The sequence below is a fragment of the Corvus cornix genome, chromosome 1A (assembly GCF_000738735.6).
Source record: "Corvus cornix cornix isolate S_Up_H32 chromosome 1A, ASM73873v5, whole genome shotgun sequence".
In the NCBI taxonomy this organism is placed as follows: Eukaryota; Metazoa; Chordata; class Aves; order Passeriformes; family Corvidae; genus Corvus; species Corvus cornix.
Genome location: NC_047057.1, coordinates 69,966,744 through 69,990,040, shown reverse-complemented (window position 1 = coordinate 69,990,040; position 23,297 = coordinate 69,966,744). Strand labels below are relative to the sequence as shown.

At 38.4% G+C, this 23,297-nt stretch overlaps 1 long non-coding RNA gene across 5 annotated transcripts in view; it reads left to right on the top strand.

Annotated features, from left to right (window-relative positions):
* LOC104692270 overlaps positions 1 to 8,022 on the top strand; it is a 128,239-nt gene extending 120,217 nt beyond the window's left edge. For all 5 annotated transcript variants that reach the window (XR_005604545.1, XR_005604548.1, XR_005604547.1 and 2 more), the window contains one exon: positions 63 to 8,022. This is a non-coding gene — a long non-coding RNA (uncharacterized LOC104692270). The remainder of the gene's footprint in view (positions 1 to 62) is intronic.
* The last annotated feature ends 15,275 nt before the right edge of the window (positions 8,023 to 23,297 follow it).

The window sequence follows — 23,297 nt, the reverse complement described above, 5'->3', positions numbered from 1 at the left end:
TGAAGGTGGAGAGGTAGGAAAACAGTTCTCTTGTTTCACTTCGACTTTTTTTTCTGTTACAGATGTCCAGTGCATCCAGTTTGATACTCCATCATCATGGATGACATGAATGGGAGAGTCCAAGCCAGTCGTGTTCTATCCAGCATAAGTGAAAGACTGCTTCAGTCTCACTTAACACAAAATGTGACCTTGAAACAAACCACAGGAGTAAACAATGGTCCTGACTGTCCTATGCCCAGGGGAAGAATTTTGTCAGACCACTCAGTTGCTTTTTCCAGCCCAGAGACCTCGGCTCGTTTGCCAAGAAAACAAGTTCTAATGTAGGGGGAATTCACACACCTGAAAATCTCATGCTGTTCTGGAGCTGAGATATGGAGATGGGCCCAGAAGGCTGGTTTCAGCATCGTATCCCCAAATAAATGTATACAGGCAGGTAAAGTGCAACCTGGTGTGCCTCAGTGCATACTATTCATTTTCATTTGAACATTAGCATAAGGTGCAGTGGCAGCAGATTTGTATCTGTCATCAGAGGGAGTAAAGATCAATGAGTGTGTGCTTACAATATGTCCCGCGTGCAGTGCGTGGCGGGGTGTGCAAGGAGGGGACTGCGAGAGGAGCCAGCTCCGTGACAAACACAACAGATGCGCCGCTGAATGCTGAGGGCAAGAACAGAAAAAGAACATTGGTCAGACCCTCAGCTTGCTTCCCTCAGCAGACTTCCCTCACCCTCAGTTTTTACAAGCTGAGTTGGGCCTGTGCCTCTGTTCAAAACATGAATCCATTCCCATTTCTCACTCAGGAATCTGGCTGGAATATATTGCAACACCGGGGCGAGCAACGGGTCATGTACAATGGAGGTACCATTGCTAGTTAACATGTCTTGGTAGTCACCCCAGGAGTCTTCTCACAGTGACAGATTGCTCTGTTACAACTGCACAGGCAAATGCTCCATCATTAACTCACTTTAAAAAAAGCTGCCTTAACTGTGAAACTAAAAGACTCCAACTTTTCCTTTTGCTGTAGCTCCCTCAGGCAATGAAGGAATTTGCGATGTGTGTCAATGAGACATTTGAAATCTCACACATTTAAATCGTCCCGACTTCAACAGCATTTTAAATACACTGAAACCAGCAGCATTTCTAAATTCAAACACTTACCAGTTTCCTTCCCACAAGCTTTCTCCTATGAGCCTCAAAGGCAGTAGAAAATGTTATTATGCGAACAAAGCATCTCTCTGTAACTGAATTAAATATAAATCCATTAAAGAGAGAGAGATAATATAATAATTAATACTTTGTACTACTATATTACCTTTCTTTTGCAGTCTAAAGGTATTAATTCAGCCTTAGCCCATGGTTTCTTTTCCCATTTTATAAATAGAAAAATTGAGGCACAAAGGGGAAAAGTGATATAACTCTTCAGTTAAGGCAAATCAGTGTCAAGGCAGGCATAAAATCCTGGAAATCTGGTTCTCAGTTCTGCCTCCACCATTCCAGCACCAACCTTCCCACGAGGCAAGAACACAATAGACAAATGGTACCACCAACAGGGTTATGTGAAGTGAAAATCAACAGTGGATCCTCAGTCCCCACATCTCAGCCTCAGAGAGACATACACGGCTCGGTGGAAAGACAACTCTAAGCAACCGCACAAATCCAGTGGTGGGCAAATTCCGGTGACTCCCCCGCATCATGTGTGGTATTTCTGAGTCTACATTAGGAAAATCCCATAATCCTATCCTCCAGTCTTTCACCATGCAAGTGGGTGAGGAGCTCCCATTAAGTTCAGCAGTGTGAGACTGCAATTAAACAGCGATTAAGAGTCACACAATGCAGCCCACTGGAGGGATGAGCTGTGTTCTGGCTAACGCGATCAGCAAACAAACTCTTTTGAAGTGCTTAGACATAGTGCGTTAGGAAAAGTACCCAGCACGAGGAATTACCACTCTGCCCTCACAAAGACATAAATCCAGGCTTCGCTTAGCCCTGGAGATGGATAGACCTGTTTATCCTCCAGAGGGATTTTACATGGCACTAGCAGGCTGCCCACAATGCAAAATCAGGCCTTTAATGATTGCTTGTGAGAAGTCAGAACGACAAAGCTTTTCATTAATCGTCCATTCCTCATCAGGCTCTTAATAGATCTATAAATGAATAAATACCCCAAGGAAATTGCTACTTTAAAAAAGGAAAAAATTGGGTACCACTTTGAATATTGACAGACACAAGAGTTGCCTTTTAACTCCGGAGTCATTCAACTTTTGTTGGAGTGTTACATAAAAGCTTTTAATTTACCGAGTACCTTTTTGTGAGTCGAGGGGATCATTTGTGACTAATGAAGAGCAAAGAACATTTTAATAATAGTGACAACTGGCTTTGATATTAATATTGTCTCAAAAAAAGTCTCTTTTGAAGTCTCTGAGATTAGGAAAACCCTTTATATTTTATCCAACCGTGTTAATAAAATTGCCTTGCCTACATAATGCTTTCTCCAAAGCAAAAGTAATTTTCCCCCACTTAGTTCCCCATGCTATCCTGTGGATATTTTTTTATGCATTTTTTTCTCACTTTTCATTTTTCTGTGCACCAACATTTCTAATTTTTTTATTAGTTTTCAGAAATCATATTTAAATGAAAACCCAAGTGTAATGCTCTATTTCTGACAAGAACATATTTCATACTCTTAGAAATGGAAGCCTTTTTGCATGTCATAAATATTTCTTGATACTTTTTCAGGGAGGAAGTAGGATGGTAGGGGTGCTGAATGGAAGCCTTCTTCAGGAAACTACCTGTTTTGTTGAAATTATGACAACAGAAGAGAAGGAAAACATTAATCTATTTTAGTTTTAGGGGTGTTGTTCTATGAACAACGCTATATGGATGTTACTTATGTATGATGGACCCTTAGATCATGTCATTTATTCAGGTGGACATGGAGTTGGCCAAAGCTAAGGGTAGGTTACTTCAGTTTTGTTTGTGAGTTCCACATCCCTACAAACTTTATTAGATCTCACAGGCTTGTTAAAATCATAGTGAAACAAGACATGTTTCTGAACTGGTAACACATCAATCTTTAGTCCCACTAAAAGGGATCAGCTACAAAAGACTAACGTGAACATCTCTAGCAAGTGTTGAAAACAGTAGAACAAGCATAGTTCCTCTCGGGTCTAACTTCTGTCCTTACTTAGTCTTTCATTTTTGAAATGAAGCGCTACTCAATTTTCCAATAGTTTTCAGAAAAGGTTACAAGTTAAAGCAATACACTTGCCTAAGACTCTTGTTGAGCCAGGATTCCATATGATGTATTGCAAGTCATGAATCATTTGAAGCATAAACCAGAAAAAAATTCCTTTTCTTCAGTTTTTTTTTCCTACTGCCCATGATGTATTCCCTCCAGCTCTTCCTTAATTAGGAAGTTAGGACCAGTAATTCGTCTCCAGTTGCTTCCTCAAAGCAGAAGCAGCAGCAGGGACATTAGCACAGACTGAACTGCAGATATTTTGCCATGTGCTCTCATCCTGTTGAGGAGATTCCCATCAGTCCCAAAAAACAATGCTGTCGCTCTTGGAACCCTTTCCCAAGAACAGACACCCTAGCAGTCTAATCAGGATGCAAGCACGAAACAGAACAAGTCTACAATCTTATGCTGTTTGAGAAGAAATCAACCTTGATATGTCCTTGGTATGTTAACTATGGCCCAGCTGTGTTATGGCCCAGCCCCCAGTGAGGAGCAGAAGGGTGTGAACCACTTCTCTCTCTCTCCTTGGGGCTGCACATGTTTCAGGCAGTTCTGACCAGATCCAAGTCCAGTCTCCTGTTTTGACTTTAACTATTTTTAGTTAGAGGAGAGGCTGCAAGCTTTGTCCCACATTCAGAAACTCCAGGCATTTGATAAATGTGTGTAATTTTGACACAGAGAGAAGTTTGCTAGAACATAGGCCTACAGCTAATGTTTATGGACAAGTTTCTAACAAAGGGATGGTAGGCCTGGGCTGCTGACTCAGCCTTCCCTGTCTGTGTAGGGATGCTGTTGCCAGAGTAAAGATAACCAGGAAGGTTACAAGGGGCCACAGAGCCCCTGTGATCTGCAGGAGCCAGAGAACCCGCAGAGACTCATTCACTTCTCCCTCACCTCAAAGTGGGAGGAAGAAAGGACCTCGGCGAGAGAGCGTTCAGATGAAGGAACCTTTTATGGCAGTTTATATAATGCTTCATTTTGAATGAGTGTGTGGTAACCAGAGCTGGGTGACTGTATAATAAGGCTCACTGGCTCTCTGATGGAAACTTTCATAAGGGAAAAAGTTACTGATGAAAGTGAAGGGGATTTTGTGTGTGTGCTTCTTGTGCTGCTCGAGGTTTCATCTGGATTTCTAGTGCCTGCAAAATGAGGGACAACAGGGGAGCAGGCCACAAACCTTAACTCCCTGTGCTCTCTTCCTGAAAGTGAAGGAAGAGCATCAAAGGGAACGAGAGTGACAGACTCTCTAACTGAAAGGCATTCTATATTCTTGCTTTAGGTCACAGCCATGGCTTGCATCACAGAGCAAAGTCTGTCTAATTTAACATTTATGAACTCCTCGTTTCCCGGGTGCACTCTTAAGTGGGCCAGGAAAGTTAGGGTGATAATGCAAAGTTACAGTTGTGGTTATTTGGTTTTTTCCTTGGGCAATTTTAAACTTTCCGTGTGTCAGATGACTATTATGGATCCTTTCCCTCCTATTCCTTAACCTCTCTTCTTCTCTGCTCATCAGGCTGAAAAAGCAAAAGCCCTACCATGTCACCAGGTTTACCCCAACAATTTTACATGCCTTCTTCCTTTGTTCATAAATTATACTAAAAATTGCAATATACACACGAGTGTACAGAAATGATCAATGAAGTGTGTATAAATTGCTCCCACCAAATAGAGAGGGGAACCTTGCCTATTTGATGTTTCTGCATCAGGTTAAATTCACTTTTGCATAGGGATCAATAAATGAGAAAGTGAAAAAACAAATGTAAAATATTTATTGTAATAGGTTGGGAACCACATGGCACAGAACTATAATTACTGTTTTTTCAGTTCAATGAAAAAGTTTAAGGTAGTTTTTTCCCAAGATTTTAATAATTTTACAGGTGTTGAAAGGTGTTTTTGAAATAGCTTTCAAGCTATTTCATCTTCCTGCTAATTTGATTTTTCAATTGCTCATTATGCAATTTAATATGTATATATATATATTTACATAGGTGTGTGCCCATACATTGTAGGAAAAATATTAAACTAAACCTCATGTCTTTGGTTACATTGTTGGAATATGTTTTGGATCTGATTCTGCCCAGTAAAATCCCCTATTAGTTCCCTTATTAGCTCCTGGATTACATAAACGATGATAAAGATGATGTTGAATTCCCAAGGTGTTTTTTCTCTATTCTTCACTAAAAAGAAAAAACAGTCCAGTTCTCCACCACAAAGAAATGAGATTCATATAAGCAAAGAATAAATTAGAGATTAATTTGAAAAATATGGACTTTTTCTGTTATTTCTGGATGTGCTGAAATAATCTAGAGTCGCTGAATAGGAAAATGAGAGAATGATTGGAAATCTAGAATGCAGGAAATGGGGGAATGTAGTATCTGATTTTTAAACAGGGGAGAATTGCAGATAAAGAAATTCTAGGCCAAATAGATAAGAAGCAATACTCAACTCACCTGTAAGCAAAGGATGTAAAAGTGATAAGTAACAACTGACAGATACATCAGACTAAGCTGTCAAACCAATCACTTTTCCTTCAATGGCAGGGTAACAGGATTCATGGAATGAAGTGGTTGTGAGTCACCATCTGATTCTGACATGATTTGGAAGATGTTACCATAAATAAACCGAGAAAATGCAAAATGGGCAAATGTAAGCACACCAAGTTAGAAAACAGAACTAAAAGAAAAAGAAAAAACTAGTTCTAAATGGGTTTCTGTTACACTGGGGCAATGCAGAAAAGGAGGAGTCACACTTTGACCTCTCCTGGGTTTGGTATTATTCCCCATTTTTAGTAATGAAGGGTGGAATTGAGCATGTTTATCAATTTTTGTGGATTATATCCAATCGGGACAAGTCTCAAGCACCCTGAAGATTAGAATTCAAAACAGTCTTAGCAAATCAGAATCATAGTCTGGAAAAATAAGAGGTGGTTAAATGATGCACAGGCCAAGCAGCTATGCCTAACTGTATTCTTTCTTACCAAACACGTGACTTCTGCACAAATATAAGATGAGGGAGGGCACAGCAGATTTGCCAGAAATTATTTTGGGATTATAAAGGAAAATAATCTGTACATAAATTAATCATTTTAACCACTTGTGCCACCCTGTACAAAAAGAAGCATCACATATAAATCACAGCAAGTAATATTTTCAATTTTCTGGTAAAGCCCTCAGCTCTGATCTCCTCTTCAAGTTACTACATTTTAAGAGAGATATGAAGAAAGCAGGAGCAGTCCACAGGAAAATGACAAATATGATCAAAGTCCTATAGAAAAATGTCTTACAAGCAAATTTGAGAGGACTGGGCTTGTTTAGTTTGAAGATCAGAAAACTGAGGGGAGATGTAATAGTTTTCAAATTAGTTGATTCCTGTGAAGTGAATGGCAGTAAGTGAACTTCTATTTACAGTGAAAATAGAAGGGGGAGGTTGCTGTGGGGTGTTATATGAAATAGGAGAGTCCCTTTCTGTCTGATTTTCCATCTCAGAAGAAGGAAAGAATTTCCTCTGCCTTTCTACCTCTGTCTTTCTAAATTAAAATTATTCCATAGATTTAAGTCCTGGAGCTTAAATCGGTATTTAGGCAAATGTTAAATGTAAGGCTTTTTTTTAAAAAAAGGCAGTCTGGTCTCTGTTCATTAGAGATTTAAGCATATGGCTAAGTTTAAGCCATTCAAATACTTTAACTATGCAAGTGATTGAAGCTGGATGCTGTTTGTTCCACAGATCTGAAATTAATCTGAATTTAGACTAATATATGTGTACTTTGCCAACTTAGTTCCTCTATTACTTAGAAATTTATTCAAATTCAAATGGAAATTTGGTGCTGATGAACCCAGGGCTCAAATTCCTGAACATATACATTATAGACCTTCGTTTCTTCCCCTCTTTCCCTTGCTGGCTGGGGGTCTATACATCAAGAATTTGTGTTCTGACCTTATAGTTTGAAAGATATTGAGTGCTTTAGCCTCCAGTATCGAAATCATTGGATGTCTGCTGCTGACTCAGATGGAAACAAGGTTAAGCCTGTAAATAGTAACATTATTGAAAATCACTTTTTTAACTGCAATTTCCTAACACCCAGCCTCGTTTTATCCAACCTCTCCCCTAAAATCCTGCGTGAGGGCTTGTACACCTGCACAACTATTAACAAGGGATTGGAAAAGCAGCGAGCTTTGCTTGCCCACATTTGGGGAGGACACTCCTGAACATGTAGCTATTAAAATAGTAATTTCTCTATTACTCTGCAGTTCAGGGAGGGACTGCAGACCTTCATTTGCACTGCACACCCACGGGTTGTCACAGCGACTGGGTTTTCTGTGAAAAACCCCGCAGTTGTTAATTCAATCAGCAGAAAGGGTGTTGATCTAAAACCCCACTGTTGTTAATTCAATCCTCCATCAATGAGAAGGTGGTGTAAAAGGATCTCTGCATTCCAAGCATTAGGAAATGTGTGGAATATCTGGTCCTATAGAACCAGAGACAGGCTGATGGCCAAAAGGTGGCATCCGACCATGGACCATGAGGAGCTGAACTGTGTGAGTTTGGTGCATGAAGTTGTAGTTAGCTCCATAAATCCCTTTTGCTAATCAATCCCAAAGAGAACTGAGTAGAAATTTCTTGGAAGCCCCTTATAGTTAACACTTCTAATGGATAATTTTCTAATCTTTAGCTTTGTAAAACTTAATGCTAAATGACTACATATCCTAAATTCCAACACTGGGCTAAAATCTCATTCTCTACGTTAAGGTAAAAGATCATTCCTCCATTTAAAATAAAAATCTGTAAAAAAACCATAATATTGCCTTCTTATTTATTTTTTTTATTTAATTTTTATTTAAGTGTCTTTCTAATGATAATTCAAAATATTTTTGTTCTTTTCCCAGCTGAGGACTGTTTTTTAAGCACAAGCACACTGTGATGCTGTCAAACCAACAAAACATGAAACCTGTCCATGGTATAAAAGCACAGTATGTATTAATCAACTAGTAGAAATTGTTGCTCTTTGCCATTTAAGCAAAATCAACTTTGCTGATGCAAACAAATATGGTGATGAATCCTGATTTGATCTGACTCAGCTTTGCTTCAGTTATTTCAAAAGAGTTACTGCAGTTTTCACCTTCGGAAGTCAGTAGCACATTGTCAGTAACAACTATGGGAAGCTACTTTTAAGAAGTCTGCGCTGCTCAATGTAATGTTATACAAAGACTCATGTTATATACATAAAACCACCTGAAATATACCCAACAAATAGGGAAAAAAAAAATCTCTCCCAGACTCTGTAGCTGTCAGAGCAAGTTGTGCAGTGTAAGGCTCAGGTGAAAACCTGGCTCTTGGGTTCCACCTGCCTGCAGTTGCCCAGCCCAAACTACTGCCCTGAGGTGTTACCTTCAACCACCTTTGGCTCTGGTTCTGCAGGAAACATTTTGGTGAAGTGTTGTGGAGGATGAAAGGTTGAAAGGAACACCTCAGTATGATGTCTGAGGATCTACCGTGAGTGTACCAGTCCTTCCTCTGCTCACCACTGTCTCTCATAGCCATGCACTTCACAGGCTCAGCTTACACATTCCTTTTCACACAGAATAGTATCAAAGAAGAATCATAATAAGGCATGCATAAGGATAATCTATTTGCAGACAGAACTATCCTCCTTCTCTTTCGGTCTTCTCTTTATTGTGCTGAATTTTCCTCACTGGAGCAGGTGGTTCTGTTGGAAAAGAACATGAGTTTTATTTTTGCTTTTGTTTTCATTCCTTCTCTTTAAAAAAGTTCCTGTTAATCGGACTTTTTTTCCCCTTATCTAATCTGGTAAAACAGCTAAAGTCTGGAACTGAACATCAGGAAATCCAAACATAGTTATGAATAACTGGTGGTAGCATTGCACAGTGGTGGTTTCCCAAGGTATTCCATAGTAGAAACAAACATGCTCTTGAGTACAATATTAAGACATACAGCATTTCAGCACTTTCTGTGCTTCCAACAATTAAATTACAGTCTACCCTTTGCTGAGCTTCAGGAGGAGGAGCACAATTCTGTTCCCATATGACTCTGTAGAGTATTAAACCTAGTTATTTTATTAACTAAAGGCTCTCTTGGGAAAGCCAACTAAAATTATCATATCCTCTCACACACATAATGTAATTAAGGCCCCTATACAAAAAGGTACTTAAGCACATGCTTTACTTTAAGCACAAAGGTAGACGTCTTGATTCAATCAGGATTACTGCTGGGTTTAAAATTAAGTGCATGCGTAAGTGCTTTGTACTGAGGTTCCTATCATCAGAATAGCTAGAGAGCTATCAGGAGATAAGTTTTGCCTTGTTATCCAGAATTAAAATGGATGAGCTACAATAATTTTTCCCCTCAAGTTACTCTTGATGCCTACTCAGAACTTTTTTTGCACATCAAAACCTGCAGGAACTCTGAGGTCTCATCTCAATTAAAATAAAGCAAAACAAACAAACAAAAAGATATGTTTGGTTTTCTATGGACACCACATCCTTATTAACTTGTTTTAGGCCTTTGGTTGGAATGTCACTGGTCACAAAGTCATGTAAATGATACTGTATGTTGTCACTGATTTTCTGAAATGACTGTCCTAAATGAGCAGTCATGGGAAGCTGTGGGAATAATTGCTTTGAGAGTGAGCTCCTCATTACTTTTTTTATTTTTTTTCATGAACATTGTATGGTCATCACTGAGCTGTGAGACTGGGAGTGGTACTGTCTCCCAGTAAAATTCTGTGTCTACATGCAGTGGTGTAGTGTTTCTACTCCAGACTTCAGCCACGTCCTAGAAATAAGAGACAAAACATCAAATCAAGACTAAAGAAGGTAAAAGGAATGGAGTAACTTCTCTAAGTTACCTGCTCCAGATTTGAACTGTCCTATTGCAAGGATAGTATTACCCATACTGGCATCGTCGGCCATGCTTTTATCCTCCTTGCAGCAGTGTAAAGAATGCACACCCACGCTCTCCTACAACACACAGACCCAGATGCTCTAAACTTGTGAAGTGCTTGTGGTTGTGGCAGGGCTGGTATTCCTCTGATATGGTTGCTTTTGACAAATTCAGGAAAATTAACTAACACATGATGTTAAGATCCTTAGCAAGTTTCTTTTATTTTTACTTTTTTTTAAAAGTTCATGGTGCACCTGCTGAGATAAGAGAGGAGAGGGCAGAAAGGCCAGCATATTGTGCCGGCCCTATGCTGCAAAGGAAAATTCTGGAGATTGAGTTAACATTAGCTAGGTATTGTTTTTTATATTTTATATAGATATAAATATGTTTATATTTGCTGTTTATATTTGCTATTTTTATTTGCTGTCAAATGCCATTAAATGCCTGTAATGCAGGCAACACTCCCTCCCTGAACACACCTATGAGTGTCCGAGGTGTACTGGTGTCTTGCCATTTCTGGTCATTCTCTGCTGGGTACCAGAAATTTGTATCCACTCAAATTTCTATCCACTCAAATCTCCTGATGGTGGTGAGCCAGGGATGCTGCTGCTCATGTTTCCCTTGAGGCAAATCTTGGTTTGTTTGGGCTGTCAGAATCCTATCATTCCTGAGCACTAATTTCACATAGAATATGTTGAACAACCAACCACGTTATCTTTTGTGCCTTTCCATCCACCTGCTTCTTCCCCCTTTACTCTTCCTTTCAGTCCTAAATGCATCTTTTCCTCTCCTGGCTGTCAAACATATCTTATACTTCAACTGAAGGAGAAAATCCCTTAAGCCACGATGCCACATGTTCAATGCAATCAAAAGGAGTTTGGCTTGTGCTAATCTAGGTGTGCTATATCGTATGCACCTGGGAGGAGCGTGTGGATGTGCCATATTGAGAGACCATACATTACTTATCTCTGAGCTGTAGCACAGAGAGATAAACAGCCATATGGCAAATGAACTTCGTTTTTTATTACTTTGTTCTATTTGTTTCGAAATAGCGCAGCCACAAAACCAGAATATTAACAATGCTCCATCTGGAATGCAGAAGCTTTTGCTGCTTTGCCATCCCAGTGTTTTAGCTCTCTTGAAAAACTTCAGTTGCTCTCCCTGCCTTGCACCTCAGGGATTTGCCGCAGCCAGAGAGGTCAGTGAGAACAGAGCATCTTTCTTTTGTCTTGGCTGGGCTCATTAAAGACTCAGATGCACAATGCAATATTTCTGATATGAAATAAAGGGAATCAATTAAACCTATAGTTTGATGATGTCCTTACTCCATGATTTCTCTTCCTCTTAAAAGAGAATGGAGTAATTTCTGGTTCTGTCACCCTTTGGCTGAAAGAACTGCTAGACAAAGACAGTGACCAGATCTATGTCTTTGTTATTCCAGTATAAAATTGAGGTAATTCCTACCACTGTAAATAAAAAGTAATTATTATTATTATGGTATGCAACTATCATTTGCCATTCAATATAGGAATTTCAATTCCTATATTGAAATGCATATATATAGCTATATAACCAGACCTTCAAGGAGCCCCTATGTATAATTTAACAACTTCTGGGCTACCATTCACTTTCCTGCTGCTTCTTTCCATATCAGAATAACTATTTGCCATCTAAATCACTTAAAATAAACTACTCTTAGCCTAGATTTGTAACATTATAGTTATATGTATTTACACGTGCCCATATTTTCAGGGTCTTTAGCTCTTTTCACCCTCTTCATTCCTCAAGCAACCAGAGGTGTGAGTGAGTATATTAAAAACCTCTACAATCATGAACAATGCAGTTCCAATTATAGGGAAATGCCATACTGTAGTCAATCTCTCAGCAGTTCTAATTATAAGACATCATCAGGTTAAATTAATAAATAATGAAAGTTAATTTAGAAGAACTTCTGCAAAAATGTAAATGACATTTTTACATACAAGTAGAATTTGTAGTTAAACTGAAAAACGTCATACAATAACTTCACAGTTGCACACACAAGTCTGTGAATTCTTTAGCTTTGATCTTTTCCCTCAGATGTACTGGAGGATCATGTAGGCTGTCAAATGGACATGCTAATTATGCATTTACAAAATTTTCTGTGCTCAGTAACAGATATAAACTCAAGTCAAACCATACTGCAATCTTTGAGACATGGACCGAAATGCTTTGTGCTTTATCTGTGTGCTTATTCTTCCTGGTCACCTCTTGACCACTTCAATTTTTTCTATTTTAAGACCTGTGTACCTTAATCATACAAAAGAGACTTAAAGTCTTCTCATAGTGAAGGCAGACCATTACAATATGAAAATTATCATGCATTTTCTCCACCTCCCATGAAAGCTTAGACGGTTTTCTCTATTCTTGACTCATACTCTCCCAAAAATCAACATGTATTGTTTTATTTTATGTCTTTGTAATGCTTTTATAAAAGACAAAACACCTAATAGACAAGTAATAGATGTGTGATTAATTTTGTGATTTCATTTTCTTTTTATGGAGTTTGCCTCCTACTAGACAGATTCCTGAATCCAGTTCCTAGAAGGGAAACATAAGATGTTCAAAAGTGACTAATGATCTAGGGAGTCTCTAATATTGCCTGTCAAACTTTATTTTGCAAAGTTCCTGTATTTATTTGATGTCTCTCAAACCAAGTATTCACGTCTCAAGTTTTTGGTCAAATGGGCAAAATATATCCCTATTTGTAGATCAGTGTTGAACAGGAGCCTTGCCTTTGATTTCATACAAGCAGGCATAAAAAAACCATTTCACTTATAAAGGACACAAGACTTCAAGCTGCAAAAATTCCTCACTTCAATTTACTGCAGCTTTTCCTGGGATCCATACTGATACTATTACAGCTGTCAGCAGCACAGGGTATGAGCTTGGAGTTGATCACAGCCCCAGAAGTGTCCAATGGTTTAATATCAAAGCATTAAATGATAGGAATTTGTTCCTTATTTTTCTCCTTAAAAGTGATGAGAGGAATAATGGCGAAACAATTGGCAAAAAATAATTAAAGCACACCCTTGTCTTACTTGCTTAGCACTGGACAGTCTTGAAAAATAGGTGTCTGTTGAACGACTTTTTCTGAATATGGTGCTTTTTGTGCCTGAGAATTCCCGTGCTAATGACAGTGAAATGGAATAGCCATAAGGAAATAAGCACATTTATCTTCATCTCAACTTTATCTCCTCTTGTGTATCCCTAAAGCTCAGCATCTCAAATCATGACAGATAGACTCCGCAACTGTTTGCTGCTGTTGTCAACTCCATCACTACGGTGAGATCAAAGCGGTCTTTTAGTTCCATATAAACACTTACTGTTCTAACATATTTTATAGAGAGAGAAAAGAGACTCCACCACCAGCCTTACTTGGCTCTGCCAGGGCCTTCCCTCTCAAAGTCCTAACTGGTGTTTCCTGGAGGAATTTTTTTCAGCAAGCACCTTTTTGATTCCCACAGCTACCATGTCACACTTCTCCTTTCATTCTTACCACATGGTCCAACTCCTTCCAGAACATGACATTCAATTTAAGAACTTGGTGACCTCACTGGAAAATCTTTTGTCCCAGTTTTGAAAATAGGGGGTCTCAAATAGCAACAGCTGAAAAAGAAAAGCTGAAGAACAATTTTTTACTACATTATGACTACATTTTCCTAAACAATTCCACGATTTCCATGGGACCTAATTTATAGTTCCTCAATATTTTGAACTGACTGTAGTAAACAGCCAGCAATAAAAAATTCATTAATCACATACACTGGTAATTTGCATTAAAGGTGAAGGATGCCTCACTGACTCATTGTAAATTAACTGCAAGAGTATCAAAAAATTTGCTGGGTCTAAATTAATGCATAAACCAGGGTGGGGATGAGATGGAAGAGGAAACAGAGGATGGCAATTTTTTTTTTCCTTGAATAATTACCTATTATTATTGTTATTATTATTATTATTACTACTACTACATACTTTCACACTGAGATTTTCAAGACTTCAGCCTAGTCACTACCATTATATCTCTTCTGTAGATATAGACACCTATGTAAACATTTTCATGTGTCCATAGAGTTGTTAAGTGTTTTTAGAACTGGGGCCTTCATGAAAGATTTGAGTTCTACCTGTTCAGATATAATTTTAATTGAATAGCTTGACTTTCAGAATCATCCTGTAGGATTTCTTGGCGTCAGTTGTAAGTGTAGGTTTCTGAAGGTTAAGGTGGTTAGCTCTGAACTCTTGTCATCAGCTTTACTGAAGCCAAAAATGGACTGAACATTGTGCAACAAAAAGAGTTTGGTCCTAGCTTGCCAGCAGGCAACAGTTTTAGACCACAATTACCTTTCATGAAATTGTCTGAGTTTAAAAAATAGGTTAATTTGATAGAAGACTGAAAAGTTAACAGTAAATTAAAGCGAAATTAAAATTTTGTAATTAAGTTTATTTCTACCTTACCACTTGGAATAATTTTACATTTCTCCTGCCCATACTGAATTCAAATTAATATTAATATCTACTTCTTTGAAAGTTTTACAAAATTACTTTAATACACATTAGGTATCAAGTACATATATTTTTTTTCTTTTGATCTAAAAATCATTGAAGACTAAAGCAGCGACAGCAAATACTAACATAGGTGCTAATTTATTTCTGGAGTGTGTGTGAGGGTATGTACACACATATGAAATGTAGCTTGTAATCTAAACCTGGCAGGGGGAGCTATTACACTTCAGTAACATTTCTAAGCCCAACTTGCTGAGAATTCAAGCCAGATATTTTCCTAGTCCTTTGAAAAACTAAGAGAGATGGTATAATCAAGGCAGACAATACCTAAATATACTTTTCTTACCTCATACATCTTCCCTTCATGCACTTAAAGGAAGGCTGCTCTCTCTGAATGGAAATTCTCATTTAATTTCTAGTCTTGTGGTTCAGCAAAATTAGAAGTGTGCTTTCCAGTGTTGGTTATATTCACACCTAACCTCAGAGCAGCAGGTAAAATCTCCTCTGTAATCTACTCTGTACATTGCCTGGTTTATTTCATTATTTCATTTGGAATAAACAGCTATAAAAAGCATAAGGTATTTGGAATATTTCCTTATGTGCCAGGATGTAGATGTATATGAAAATTAGAAATTTAAAGGTATTGGTAAATATTATGGTTCTTCCAAACACTGGAAAATTTGGAATTTGAACTTTGGGAGCTAGGACTGCACTGACAGTAGTCCCTTGAACAGGAATATCTTGGAGAAAAGCTTTACAGAGTTTAACACACTTTATTCTTTTGTGCAGGAATTGGTGCTGAACTTACAAAGATGGAAACCCAGCACAATTTCACTGGTGTCACGATTTTGTGAGAATAAGTGAAGGTCACGAATAGCAAAATCAAACAAATATTTAAAATTTGTATCCTTGACTTCTGTTCTCATATTTTAAACCTTTTGTTTTAGAGAGGGATTCAAACAACAGAAACAAGAAGTGTTGGCTGGGTAAGGGGAAGCCCTGTTCTTACAAACTGAATAGGAAAATTCACACTTCTTCACTCTAGATGCTTAACAGTCAATACTATTCTGATTCAGATGGGCCATTCCAGGAAAACTCCATATAAACAAAAAATATATGAAGGTGTTTTCATTCTTCTTCCCACTGGTCATCTCCAGTCTTTGATTTCTGGCTTTTTTTTTTTTTTTTTTTTACTAGCCAATCCTTGCAAAATTAACAATAATAGCAAGTTTGGCACATGTGACTGCTCACAAAGAATATTCTTTTCTTGTTCATAAATCATATTGCTTATAAAGAGCACCTGATCAGAGTGCCTATCAAATGACAGCCCAAAATCTTCTTCTTCCTCTTCCCAGCAACTGCTTAGGTTTAGAAAAGTGACTATTTCAGTCCCACTAGATTTGTGAGTGGATTGAAATTGCAAGACCAAAAATTGAACCATATCCTGTACACTGTTTGTCCAGTCCTCTCAGAGCAGGACAGCACTGGGAAGCTTTCTCACGTGCAAGTGTGTTTTCACAACCTCTTAGGCTACAGAAACATCCTGCAATCCCACATACATTTCACCTGGCAAGAAAATCATGATATTGGAGCAAATCTTGGGGAGAACATGGGGTTGAGGCATTTTCATTCAGTTTACCTTTTGTCTGAAGAGGGAAACATGAATTTGCTCTGCCTATTCTTTACACCAGCAGAGCACAAGCAAACAGCTTTCCAAAAATCTTAATAATAGGCAGCTCGAGCCCATACAGCTCCTCAGGAGTTACTAACAGCACTGTCACTGTGTGCTTTCTGCTTCAGAGCTGCTTTGGGTCTGGCTGCTCTGGAGCACAGGAAGAACTAGTCCATAGCCTGCCATGCACAGGCAATATTTTGAAGCATTTCCTCAAACTTGAAAAAGTTACTTTTATTTTAGAAGAAAGCAGAGATCAACACCTAATCCCTTGACCACAGGTGCCAGGACTTTAAGAAGAACAACAAATATCACAACAGTCCCAAAGAAAACAGTGAGAGCTGGCATTGCTGCTGTTGGCAATTTGAATTTGTGAACAAAGTTCAGGCTAACTGTTGGTTTCAGTCTCATTTTGCATTCAGGGCAGTGTTGATTTTTGAGTACTTCTGTGGTGTGACCTAAATCGTTTTTATTCCACTAGTCAGGATGATTATACCTTTGATGCAGGTTGTAGCCTTTGTGCTTCTGTAGTCAGTTCAGTTTGATTCCCTAAGACTCAGGCAAGAGATTGGCATTTTCCAGTTATCAAAATTATCATTTGTGTACAACAAACACAGAATAATCTGCGTGGTGCTATGTGATGGCTACAAAAAGCCAAAAATCTGACTACAGATTTGCATTCAGATGAGACACACACATTTTCGACTCGGTGCTGCTCTGTTTTCCAGCAACTTTGATTTAAAATAAAGCTGGGTCTGTATTAATAATGCCATACCAGGGATCAGAATTTGATGTTATTCCCAGTTCCAACATTGGCCCAAGAAGGAAATCTGTAGAAGTTATTTTATTCCTTGGTACCCTCTTCCTAGTCAAATTTTACTAGTTTAAAATGTAAATTGAAGATTATTGCTGACTCTAAGACAAGGATGTGCCTGTGGAGCTAAACCTAATAAACACAGTAACAGTAAATTAAGATGTGGGTGTGCAAGTGAAGCACTTGTACAACTGCCTACCAAATATCTATACACAGATGCCCATTTGAATTTGGGAATTCTGAGCCTAATTGACAGATACATATTTTACTGTAAGTCATTTTGTTTCTTGTAAACAAGAAGAATAGTGGGCTGTTGCTGTTGTTTGGGTACAGTTTTCTGCATATTGGGGATCCTTTGAATAAAAAGCTGGCTTGAAAAACATCAATATTGGTTTCTCTTGAAAATATAGAGGGTTTGGATGTGGGTATTTCTACACAGGATCCCTGTTGTGCAAGTTACCACAAAACACAAAATGTTGACTGGGAAATTATATAAAACAAAGAGCAACACTGCCAATAGAAGAGCTCAACAGTTTCTGTCATTTCACGCAGAGAAGTAACAGCTTCTTAAAAATGCATTTTTTAAGCCTGAATATTTCCTCAACTCCACCCCGCTTTCAGGCTAAGCCTTAAATTTGGACCAGGGGGGCAAGTGTAGCTTAAATAGTTCCTTAGCAGATGGGCTGTTGGTTCCTGTGCTCTTTTCACTCTTGTGAGTTCTCCATATTTTCTTGTTATTTCAGCTTTTTTATATCTAATGGGGAATATTTTCTCTCATAAGGGAAAAGATATGAAGTCAAATTTTCAAGAACTGTAGTGATTTTGAAGTGCAAGGCCCCTTGAAAGGCATTTCTGGGAGAGGAAAAAAGTTTCCTTTTGTGATGTTCATGTTGGAATGAAAAATTATGGATGAGGTTACATGGGACAGCTGCTAAGACTGAGAGTCAGTTGAAACTAATAATGAGGAAATAATGAGCAAAAAGTGGCATGAGTTCAAAACAGGACAGTTGTTTGTTTGCTGGGGAGGAGGGTGATGGTGTCCCATTGAATTAACTCAAGCCAGATTTCTAAGGGAAGAAAATCTGTGCTGCTGAGAGTAGAGTCCCTTCCCAGGGTAGAACATAATTTATGCTCAGTAGCTCCAACACCTCAGGTCTGAAGAGCTGTGATTTAGTAAAACAGTAAAGGAAGCAACTGTGATATTCAAAAGTGATTAGGATGGCACAGGATTGCAGGAGAGAAAAACTCAAGGGAGGGACAGATACAAACAGCTTTCTGGAGGTACTAATAGGCTTTTACATAGAGAAGCACCAACTTTTTTCTTTCCTTTTTGATTTTGTTGGCAGTTTCTTTGTTAATTTATCTTCTCACTTGAGGCCTCTGTGCTAATGGCATAGAAACCAAAGTTTTTTGGGAAGGAGTGTCAGCAGCTCAATAAGTTTAGCTAATTCTTGTCCTAAGCTGTTATGTGCTGTTGCAGAGTGCCCTATAACATGTACCACAGTCCCCTGAGAGACAATTGCATTGCAGTGATGGCTGCAGTGATGATTATCCACATACCTGGGAGATCTGGGTCTTGTGTTTAGATTTTTGTGGAAAAATAAATCTTCCTACATCTTTAATACTTTGTCAAAAGTACCTCTGAACACTCATGACAAACCTTTAAGTATCCTATTTTTAAATTTTTTTGTTGTTTGTAGATGCTAAAAGGCTGGCAGAGAAAATTTTCTCTGCCAGCCTTTTAACATCTACAGTTGTTGTTTTAGCAAGGCCCCAGATTTAAAATTGATTCCCTTTAATAAGGAACCTTCCTACCTTGCAGGAAGGTTAATGATTAGACTGGGATAACCACGGTGTTTGAGAATCAATAGTAACTAATTTACTATTATTAGCAATAAGGAACTTGCTGTTCCAGAAAAAGAGATGCTCAGCTGCACGTTTTAACATCTCTGCCTCATGCATGGAGGCCCCAAAGTATGGGATGTGAAAGCAAAGCGTGTTTGATTAATGATGACTGGGTCGAGTTCATCTGATGGCTCTCAAAGCTACAATCTCACTATTATCTCCTGATTAATGTCAGGCATCAAATTCACAGTTGCTAAGTATGACTGTTCATGCCAGACTTTATCTGTTCTCTGAGATGTCGGTCCCATTTAGGTTGTATCAGCCTGCAGTGAGAATTATTATACCAGCATGGGATCATTTTAGCAGCTGTTGTGGATATTCTGCGTGGCATGTCTAAAAGTTATGGACCCAAGTTTGAGCCACTCACCTCAGGCTCCCTTAATGCTCCCAGAAATATAATAGATACCTCCCAGAGTGTGTTTTTCTGACCTATTTTAGACACCCCCATCACAGGATAAGATAAATTGCTCTCTGGAGATACCTGTTTCTCTCTACTGATAATAAAGGGGACTGAGGGTACCTGCCTCAAACCCTGGGCAGATGGTGACTAAATTTGAGCAAATGAATCACACCTTTGCTATCATTCATGATGAGTAAAACAGGATTAGCCTCTTCATTTGTGTGGCAGGAGGGAAGGAAGTGAAGTAAGAACAGGTAATTAACACACCTCCATGTACAATGAAAGAGTTTCAATGCTGTCAGATAAAAAGCTGAGTGGTTTATTTCACTTAAGAGTATGGCTAAGATTTCCAAATCAGCACTAGCCTAATCAGAAGATGAAAAGTAGTAATTTAAGGCAGAAAAGGTAACAAAAGGTAGAATTATGCCCAAACACTTCATTTTCCTCCCAAAGCACCCATCAGTCATGTGTGAAGGGAGCCCCTTAACTTCTCTGATAACCAAAACTGATGATTGTAACTTTTTATACTTATCTGGTGTTCTTTGCACAAAACTTCTAAACCTCTTCAGAAATGGGGGTGAATATTGTTGTCCTCAATATATAGAGGGTCAAACTAAGGCATGGTGTGGCTATAATGTGTCAGAGATTATATGATTAATCAGTACTGAAGCTGAAATGGCAGTTCAAATATTTGAATCCCTGTCATTAGATCTAAGCACCAACTCACGCTCCTTTTATCTTTCCTCTCTCTATATTGTCAGATGCATAATATGAACTTGCTCCTGTGGGTTTTTAAAGAGTATTTTGGAATGGATTCCAAACTTTTTAGAGGCTTGAGTTTGTTAGGGTTTATTTTTTTTGTGAACGCCATGAAATAAATTCAGCTTTAATTGTCATAGGAGCTGCTAGAGAAGACAATGGAAGTATTATCGATTTTATACTGAGAAAGGAGTGTGCAACTGCTCTGAAGTGCGGCTGCATTGTGCACAGGGAGAAAAAGTTACAGAAAAATATATTTGGGTTATTTTATCTGCTGTTTCCTTTAAAAGAATAAATCTAGTGACATTTTATAAATGTGACTTCCAAGATGCTTGCTGATATCCTTTTCTGTTTTTATTGCAATCAGGACACCTTAATAAATGTGATTCCGAGAGCTGATGGGAGAGACCACATCAAGACAAGGTGCATAACCACCTGACTTTTGTAGCACTTGCACCGTGTTGGGGCTGTAGGAAAGTACTTAGAGGTACATCCACCCATAGCTCAAAATTCAGGGATGAAATGTGTTAGAAACATGAAATCAGGCTAGAAATATTGAGTCTTAATTGAAATATAAATGTAATTAGAAGGGCAAGAACTTTTTAAAATTAAATTCAAGAACTGCAAGCACTGCTGTCTCAAACAAAATAATTTCAAACCCTAACTATGAAATTTGGTAGATCTGTCCAAAATTTTGAAGGGAACTCCGTATAAAGTGACACCTGATGACTGTTTCAGGGAAGCAGGATTTTTATGTGATAGTTAGTGCTACAGAAATAAAAATGAGCTAAATAGAATCCACTTCCAGTTCTAGTTTTAAAATGCCATGAAATGTGAGAGACACAGGTCCTGAACAGGGCCTGGGCAGCAATGCTCCACCAAGGGCTATGAAATGACTCTTGCAGAGCACCAGCGACTTTAATTGCTTGTACTGCAGGCTTAGGTGTCTGTCAATGAACAATTACACTGCAACATGGCAAGGCACCAGGACTCTAGGTCGTCACAGGACAAGCCCTCATGCTCTGTGGTAATACAGGGATAGTCTGTGGTCTTGCTGCGATGTTTTGAAGGAACAGAAGTCAAACCAAAGAGGGTTTTCTTTGAATCAGGGATATTTCCATTTTTTACAGCTCTTGAAGTCCCTGTTGAGTTGCTTTCTAAGCCAATGAACTGATTATCCCCAAATACATTAGTAGAAACAGCATTTTGTGTTCTGATTCCATGAGATCCTGACTTTATTTCCACTCCTGTTGAAATCATTAAATATGTTCAACATTTCCTTAAAAAGGATTAAGCCCTTTATTTTATTATTTTCTATTTTATTTTTAGTAGGCATTATCTTCATAGAGAGAATTCTTAAAAACATCATAGTTTCCCTTGTGATAGTGAGGAAAACTTTTTTAAAGAGTTTGATTTTCATTCTAAATTAAACATCAAAATGAGGAAAAAAAGGATCATGTTTTTATTTTTTTAAATAGACAGATGAAAGATTTTGTTATTAATAATTGACATGAAAGCCTTTCGTCTTGAACACTGGTGTATGTAAACCTCAATAAAATCCTAAAAGTGCTTTTGTAGAACAAGAACAGTCACAAAAATCTGAATAAAGCCACCTTTTCAAAGAACATGATGAGAAAGGGGAAAACTCTTAGATGTGCAGAGCAACACATTTTACATTCATGCCCTAGTTATTAGGAAGCTTTGAAGTATTCACTGTTATTGAATACAGTGTGTACTGTAATTCATTTGGTGCCTTCATGTGGAGCTGAAAAGTTCTAGCCAAAGTGCTTTGGCTATCTTGTGAGCATGAGAATTTGGATGCGGGGAGAAAAAGCTGTGTTCCAGTCTAAATCTCACTGAGTCCTGAAGGTCTGACCTTGGGAATTATCATAGCAAAGCTTACATGAAACTAAAATTATAAATTCTTGAAGAGCGGTGGGTCAGGAAAAGAGATATTTTTCATCTTTGGATTATGTTCTTAGTTCTTTAATGCAAAGGATAATATGAAAACAGTTTACAGTGTTAAACTAGCTTTCAGAAGATGGTATAAATTGAAGACTGTCTGTCTACAGAATAAACAAAAATGGTCCTCTAATCCAGCAAAATTCCATTGGAACAAAACAAGTTACCTACCCTTGGAGCATTTTTAGGGGTAGATTCCAGACTATACCCAGACCATAAACCAGGACTGCCTTCCACTCAGTAAGACACAAAAGAGGTGGAATCTCTGAACTTCTTGATTAGTTGTTCCCACCTTCTTGGGAAGTGGGGGTGCTGCATTATCATATTTAAGCAAGCAACAGTAAGAAACTCATTACTGACCCAACCCTGTTGTTCTTTTCAGGTTCATCTGTGAAATTATCCACTGGAACCTGGACACCATGGCGTAGCTGTCTATCAGTCGAACATTACTTGGAGTTGGGGTCTACCCTTAGCTGATAGCTTGGTTCCTCAAAACTCTTTCCACACATGATCTGCCTTAGGAACTGACAGCAGTATTTACTGCTCTGCCTCTTTTCATCTCTATCTCTGCAGAAGCCCTCTCCCTGCCTGGTGTTCCAGTGCTTGCCAATACAGGATTGATGTGCTCATGTGTTTGTGTGGATGCACTTTCTGAGATTATTGCATTTATTTTTTTCACTGAGTAAATGTCATGCTGTTGATTCTTGCTTGACTCCAACTGGTGCCCCCAAGTAGAAATGTGTGCAGGCCATAACAAGCCCTGCAGATCTTCTGGTCAGTATGGTGTCTGTTTTACTGAATTTCTTTCCTCCAGATTGCTTATGATTTATTTAATATCAGTGTCTGTGTAATGCTCTGTAAGCAGTGTCTGTGGAAGTGAGCCTACTGGAGCAACCATTCCTCTTCAGAGGACCTGCAAGTAGCAGTAGTTTAACCTGCAATGGGAATAGTTATCCTAAACATAAGATGGCAATTCTGTAGACTTGTGCTGTTTCTAACCTTCCCAAACACAGTCTCCCATTTCCTCTCATTCCTCAGAGAGAGCACGAAAATCCCTTTCTCCCAGATACTTTGTCTCAAGCAGTGAAGAAAAAAAAGCAGCGTTTTCA